Source organism: Chrysochloris asiatica, unplaced genomic scaffold (assembly GCF_000296735.1).
Source record: "Chrysochloris asiatica unplaced genomic scaffold, ChrAsi1.0 scaffold00016, whole genome shotgun sequence".
NCBI lineage: Eukaryota > Metazoa > Chordata > Mammalia > Afrosoricida > Chrysochloridae > Chrysochloris > Chrysochloris asiatica.
In genome coordinates this window covers 30,396,367-30,403,527 of record NW_006408534.1, presented here as the reverse complement: position 1 = coordinate 30,403,527, position 7,161 = coordinate 30,396,367, and the positions used below count along the sequence as shown (strand labels likewise).

Here is a 7,161-nt window from a genome sequence, read left to right as displayed (position 1 = left end):
ATCTTGAACTTTTGTAAACAGCATTGGATCCTAGCATAGTCCTAAGTGCACAGATTCACACCTGTGGCTGCCACTGAAAAAGGTCCAATTATCTCTTGTTCTCCATATTCTTTTGGTGACAGAAGCATAGCCAGTCCCAACTCTCATTCACTCCCAGAAAAGCTCTTCCTCTGCCAGAGGTCAGAGCCTTGTCCTTGTGAGCCATGCCTTTATGAATCAGGTTTACCAGCAGGGCACCTGAGGATGAATTAACTCTGCTTCATTAGACCTACAGAATACATAGAGCCAGTATCCAGCCAGCCACAGACATGCAGGAACTCTCATAACCAGCCACCCTGTCCGCTGCTCCCCTATAGGCCTGAAAGTGTTCCTTCTGACAACAAAATCAGGACTGTAGCCACCATCAAGCCTCTATACTATCAGAACAACTTCCTGATTGGGTTTCCTGACAATAGACAACACCAAGACCCAAAGGAATTCCATCTAGAATACTTCACTTTCCCATCTCATGAGCTCCTTGAATGGGCGGAAACGCCATAGTTTTATCCTTTCTGCATCTAACTTCTGCATTAGTATTTTCCCTTTCATTGTTTTTTCTTTGTTTACTTCTTTTTACCTTCCCTCGATTTTTATTTCTTTCTCCACTATCTTTTTTTCTTACTGTTTCTCTTTTATTACTCTCTTTATTTATTTTTTTTTTCACTTGGTTTTTCTTTACTATTCTTATCTTTTTCTCTTTCCTTCTCCCTAGCTTTTTTAAGAGTTTTTTTTTCTTTCCTTTTATTTTCTCTTATTTTTTTCCCATTATTTTATCTTCTTTCCTTTTCAGTTTTTGTATTATTTTTTCTTCCTGCATCCTATGTCTTCTCCTTTGTTATGTTTTTAATATTGTTTGTTTTTCTTGTGTGTGTGTGTGTGTGTCTTTTTTATCCCCCACTCAACAGCTCAGCCACAACCACACCCTCTGCAACCCCACCCACTGAGTGAGAGACATTACCAACTCCTATATTACTTGATAAATGATAGACAGCAGACAACACAGCCAAATCCACTATAAACTGAACTGCACAAACAGGGAATGGAAAATTGTGTACATGCTCCCATTCTCTAATTACACCTATTAGGAGGTAAAGAGTGAGTACCAAAGAACACACAAATATAAAATCAATTAAATACAAATGCAATGACACCAAAATGTCTCTAAGACAACAGGCAATTTCAGTTCACCTGAATAAGCAAGACAGAATGGCTCCAACAAGCGACCAAGATGCAGAGGCAGGAAACATTTTCCAGGCAGCAAATGTCTTGTAACTACATGATAAAGAATTGAAAAAGAATGCTATTTTTGTATCTTCAATGAATTAAGACAAAGAGCAAGAAGGCTGCAGATGAAAACAAAGAGAACACAGGAAAAAAATTTACAAGAATTCATATAAATACTACAAGAGCAAGTGGGCAAAAATAAATGAGACAATAATAATTAGAAACAATACAATATAGGCAAATATAAATCCAGGAAATTAATACTAAGATTTCAGAAGTAGATAATATGTTGAAATGGCAAAGAAATAGTTTTGAGTCAATGAAAGGCCAAATTAGTGAGCTAGAAGACAACTCACTCAATACCGGAACATTCAGAAAAAAAGAAGCAAGAGCTCCAAAGAGAGCCTAAGATTTACATGGGACACCATTAAGAGGAAATACTTACTGGTATCCAGAATAAAACAAACCTACAAGACCAAAAATAGGGAGCCAGAGATAGAAAACACACTGTTTTAAATTTAGCATCAAAGTAAATAAATTACAGAATAACCATAAAAATAAATAAATAAATATCCTCATTAAAACAAAAAAAGAAAATCATAAAGATTTTTTAAAATTATAGTTAGGTGCCATGGAGTTGGTTCCCACTCATAGAGATCCAATGCACAACAGATGGAAACATTGCCCAGACCTGTACCACCCTCACAATTGTTGTTAGGCTGCAACCCATTGCTGCTGCCACTGTGTCAATACATCCAGTTGGGGGTCTGTCTCCTTTTCACTTGTTGTTGTTGTTGTTAAGTGCCGTCGAGTCGGTTCCGACCCATAGCGACCCTGTACAGGGTTTCCGAGGGTGTAAATCTTTACCGGAGTAGAAAGCCTCATCTTTCTCCCGCGGAGCGGCTGGTAGTTTCGAACCGCTGACCTTAAGGTTCGCAGCCCGATTTGTAACCACTACGCTACCAGAGCTCCTTTTCACTTAGTAAACATTAAAATAACAGCCAGCAAGGAAGGAAATAACAAGAAGATTCACAGACAAAATGAACTCAATATAGAAAATTATGTGGCATAAAGAAACCAGTACCACACAAAAAATATATGTCATTATGGCAATAAAGATGTGGCGTTGTGGGTTAATGCACCAGATTGCAAAGCCATTTGAACTACAAGGTCAGCAGTTCAAACTCAACAGCTGCTCCTTGGAAACCCTATGCCGGGTCACTATGGGTTGGAACCAACTCAACAGCAGTACACAACAACATTGATAATTACTGAAGGAAGAAGTCCAAGGTTCACTGAAAGCTTTGGCAAAGAACAAGGCACCAGGAATTGATGGAATTAAATTAACAACTGAAAATTTTCAACAAACTGATATGATATTGGAGACATTCACTAAAATATGCTAAGAAATTTGGATGACAACTATCTGGCCAATCCATTGGAAGGCATCAATATTTGTGCCCATTCCAAAGAGAGCTGACACAATGGAGTGCAGAAATCAGCAGACATTATCCTTAATATCACATGCAAGTAATATCTTGCTGAAGATAATACAAAAACAACTGCAACCATACATTTACAAAGAACTTCCAAAGGTTCAAGCTGGATTCAGAAGAGGATATGGAACCAGGGATACAATTGCTGGTGTCAGATAAATCTTGGCTGAAAGCAGAGAATACCAGAAAGATACTTACCTGTGCTTTATTGACTATGCAAAGGCTTTTGGTTGTGTGGATCATGACAAACTATGGGCAACATTGAGAAGTATGAGTATTCTGGAACACTTAATTGTGCTCATGAGGAACCTGTACATAGACCAAGAGGCAGTTGTTGGAACAAAACAAGGGCACACCAAAGGGTTTAAAATTAGGAAAGGTGTTGGACAGGGTTGTATTATTTCACCATACTTATTCAATCTGTATGCTGAGCAAATTATCTGAGAAGCTAGATGATATGAGAAAAAAACATGGTAACAGGATTGGATAAAGACTGATTAACAACCTGCAATATACAGATGATACAACCTTGCTTGCTAAAACCAAAGAGAGCACATAATAATTATTGACGAAGATCAAAGAATACAGCCTTTGATATGGGTTTCATCTCAATACAAAGAAAACAAAAATCCTCACCACTAGACCAATAAATAACATCCATATAAATGGAGAAAACATTGAAGTTGTCCAAGACTTCATTTTGCTTGGATCAACCATCAACAGTTTGCTGGCGTTTGGCCAGATATTCCTGTTGTATCAGGAGCTCTGGTAGTGTAGTGGTTACGAATCGGGCTGCGAACCTTAAAATCAGCAGTTTGAAACTCACCAGCTGCTCACTCAGGCCTCTGTGCCCAGAACCGACTCACTGAGGTGAACGGGCAGAATGTGGAGGGGCTGCGTCACGCTGAGGTGGTGGCCAGCATCAAGATGCATGAGGATGAGGCCCGGCTGCTGGTGGTGGACCCCGAGACCAATGAACACTTCAAGCGCCTACGGGTCACACCCACCGTTGCATTGCCCCATCTCCATTGGGATTAGCCCTGCCCAGCTCAATGGCGGCTCAGCATGCTCATCTCGAAGTGAGCTGCCTGGCTCAAACAAGGACTTGGAGCACTTGGGCACCTGGAAGTGGGATCCCTTCCAGGAGAGTGGCCTGCAACCTAGCACCACTGCAGTGAAGGCCAAGGAGAAGGTACGGGCCATGCGTGTCAACAAGCGGGCACTGCCCATGGATTGGAGCCGCAATCGGGAAATAAAAAGCTTCAATAACTTCTGAGCCCAGCCTTAGGGCTGGCCCATCGGCCTCCCCATGTGGACCTTGGGGCTCCTAGGCCAGACCTGCACTGCACTCCCTGAGTCTCAGTGGACTTGAGGGGGCACCTCCACCCCAGAAGCCATGGTGGTCCATTGCTGCCAGCACCACCACCGATAAGCCAGTGAGACCCCACCCGCCTGCCCACCCACGTGCCGGAACTGGGGAGAGACCCAGAGAGGTGAGAGACAGACTGAGAGCAGAGCAGTGCTGTAGGAGCCTGGCAGGGCCCCAGACCCACTGCTGTAAAGGAATTTCAAGAACTCTCCGGCTCTGCACACGTTCCCCCTTAGCAAAGCCCCCTCCCTGCCCCTCCGGGACTCTCTCTCTCAATAATTGCAATAAAATAGGCCTTTCTCTGTAAACCATTTCTTCCCCAGCCCCCTCCCGGGCAGCAGTCACAGGCATTTTAGGGACAGAGGGTGGTGGGACCCAGGCCGGTCCTCTGGGGACTCTGGGAGCTGGCCCCTACCCTCCCGCCCTGTAATCCCTGTGCTGCTCCTGCCCTCTGCTCCAGGGATCTTCCAAGGGCCTGAGGATGGGGGCCCTGCATCCCATGGAGGGCAGGCTCTGGACTGGCCCCTTGCCTTTGCCTTCTGCACCCGACCAGATGACTGACCTGTGACCGACATCGCTGTCTGCCTTGTAAGCCATAGCGCATGTGCGCCTCGGGAATAAACAGGTCTTGCTGTGAAAAAAAAAAAAAAAAAGATGAGGCTTTCTGTTCCCGTAAAGATTTACAGCCTCAGAAACCCTGTACAGGGTCGCTATGAGTCGGAACCGACTCCACGGCACATAACCACCACCTGTTGCATCAAATTAAGAATCTTAAGTAGCTAAAGGCTATGGATACCAGATGGCATGAAAGCAGCCATGAGTTTTCTCATAATCATTACTAGAAGTTCAGGCTGTAATTGATCTCTTTTCTCTCTCAAAGGGCTAGAAGAATTAGTGTACAACAAAGGAAACTAGGCAAATGAACGTCAAAATACCAGATACATTAATAGCTAAGCAAGTCCATAGGAGCCTCTGACAATCTGTATCCCACCACTACCAAGGTGAGAGTATAAAATAAAATGGAGTGGACAACATGGATTTATTTTTTAGGTCTGAAGAAGGAACTGGGTAGTGTGGTGGCTCTGTAGAATAAACACTGTACTGCAAACCACAAGGTCAGCGGTCCGAGCTTACCAACTGTTCATCTTCCACAAAGATTTATAGCCTTGGAAACCCTACAAGTTGGATTTGACTTGAGAACAATTAACAACAATGATATGGGTACTAGAGTGTCTGCGTGGTACAGATGGTTAACATACAGTTAACAAAAAGGTTGGAAGTTCAAGTCTAACCATAGGTGATGTGGAATACAGATCTGATGATCTAATTCTAAAACATGTTGTTAGGTGTCATTGAGTCAGTCAGGTCTGACACACAGTGACCCTATGTATAGCAAAATGAAACACTGTTTGATCCTGTACCATCCTCACAATAGTTCCTGTGTTTGAGGACATTGTTGCAGTCACAGTGGCAATACAAAATAAGCTACTAACAATTATATGGAATATAGTTCTACTCTGACAGAATTGTCATGAATTGGAATTGACTTGAGAAAATTGGGGAATAAAAAAGATACAGGGACTAATGACTTTATACTAAACACTTATACAATTGGCCAGGCAGTAGTCATACAAGGCTGTTAGACGATTCATGACCCAGAGGCAGAATCTGCTTTCCAAGTAGTTTCATGGAAGAGTGATAAAGACCAGCTGATGACCATCATTGGCAGGGAAATGAGAGAGGGAGTAGTAACCTCACTCCAATAAAAGCCAATGCCTGAACTCACAAAAGAAAGAAATTGCAAAAAAAATTACTCCAAACATCCTTCCCACGGCACTCTTTATTCAGCCAGATTTGACCATTCATAGCAATGGCCACACAGAAGTCAGACAGACACTATGCTCACAGTTATGAGATTCATTAAGGAAGTTAACTGTTTATTGCACATTTGTTCCTGTTGGGACAGGTTCTCCTCGGCCATGCCCACAGGCAGGTCACTCTGCTGGTAAATAACTCACAGGACAAAATAGTCCACCATAAACCTCAGTCTGAAGGCACTCAGTTTTTGATCCTCATCAGAAAACCTAGCTCTCACATTAAGTCAGGGAGGCACCCCACTCTACCAGGCCAGTCTCCTGCCCAGATTCATTCAGCTTTACTTAATCTGTGGGCTGGGAAGTACACTGCTCTGTCTTGTGCTCTGGCACTTGGTTCTGCTGTTTCTCCTCCAGTGTCACAACTTTCTGTCCCTGGGGTTCAATGAAAGGGGTTCAATGAACAGGGATCATGGGGTTCAAAGGTCATGCTCTACATCTGGCTCTTCTTTGATAATAATGGGGTCCCATCTCTTGCTTCTGAAATGGTTTATTTTATACCCATGCTACAGCTTCAAAGTTTTACGATCACAATTAAATCTTTTAACATCCACAGAAGAATCATATTATATTATCAGAATCTTCTTCCACCTTCTCTTACCCAAACCCAGAAGGGCAAAAATGTTGTTTTGTGAGCGTTACATACTATGGCTTGGAAAGACATAATTTATTTTTTTATCCACACTCTGGCTTAATAATTTATTTTAATCAACTTTTAGAAAAGACAAACACGTCATTTTTTTTACATACTCTTCTTCCTTTTCAACATATTTTGTCCACCTGTTAACAAGCACTCTTTCTTTTTTTTCCAACTTTTTATTGTGAATTGAGTGAAGGTTCACAGATCATCAGTTTTACATTCAATAAACATACTTTGCTTCATTACATGGTTGCAATCCCCTCCACATATCAACAGTTACTAGTGTTTACTTCTATTCACTTTATCTATTGCATTCCACCCTGTGTGTCCCACTACCTTCATCTTTTGTCTGCTAAGCTCCCTTTTGTTGTATATTGTCTGCCCAGTCACCCATGTTAACATGTGGCACTGTGGGATACAGCACTAGACTGCAAAGTTGGTTTGAATCACAAAGTTGGCAGTTTAAACTCACCATCCACTCCTCAGAAACCCTGTACAGGGTTGCTATGCATTGGAACT

At 42.3% G+C, this 7,161-nt stretch overlaps 1 pseudogene; it reads left to right on the top strand.

The window, feature by feature from the left end:
* Positions 1-3,587: 3,587 nt before the first annotated feature.
* On the top strand, positions 3,588-4,035 carry LOC102819198 (annotated as a pseudogene).
* The last annotated feature ends 3,126 nt before the right edge of the window (positions 4,036-7,161 follow it).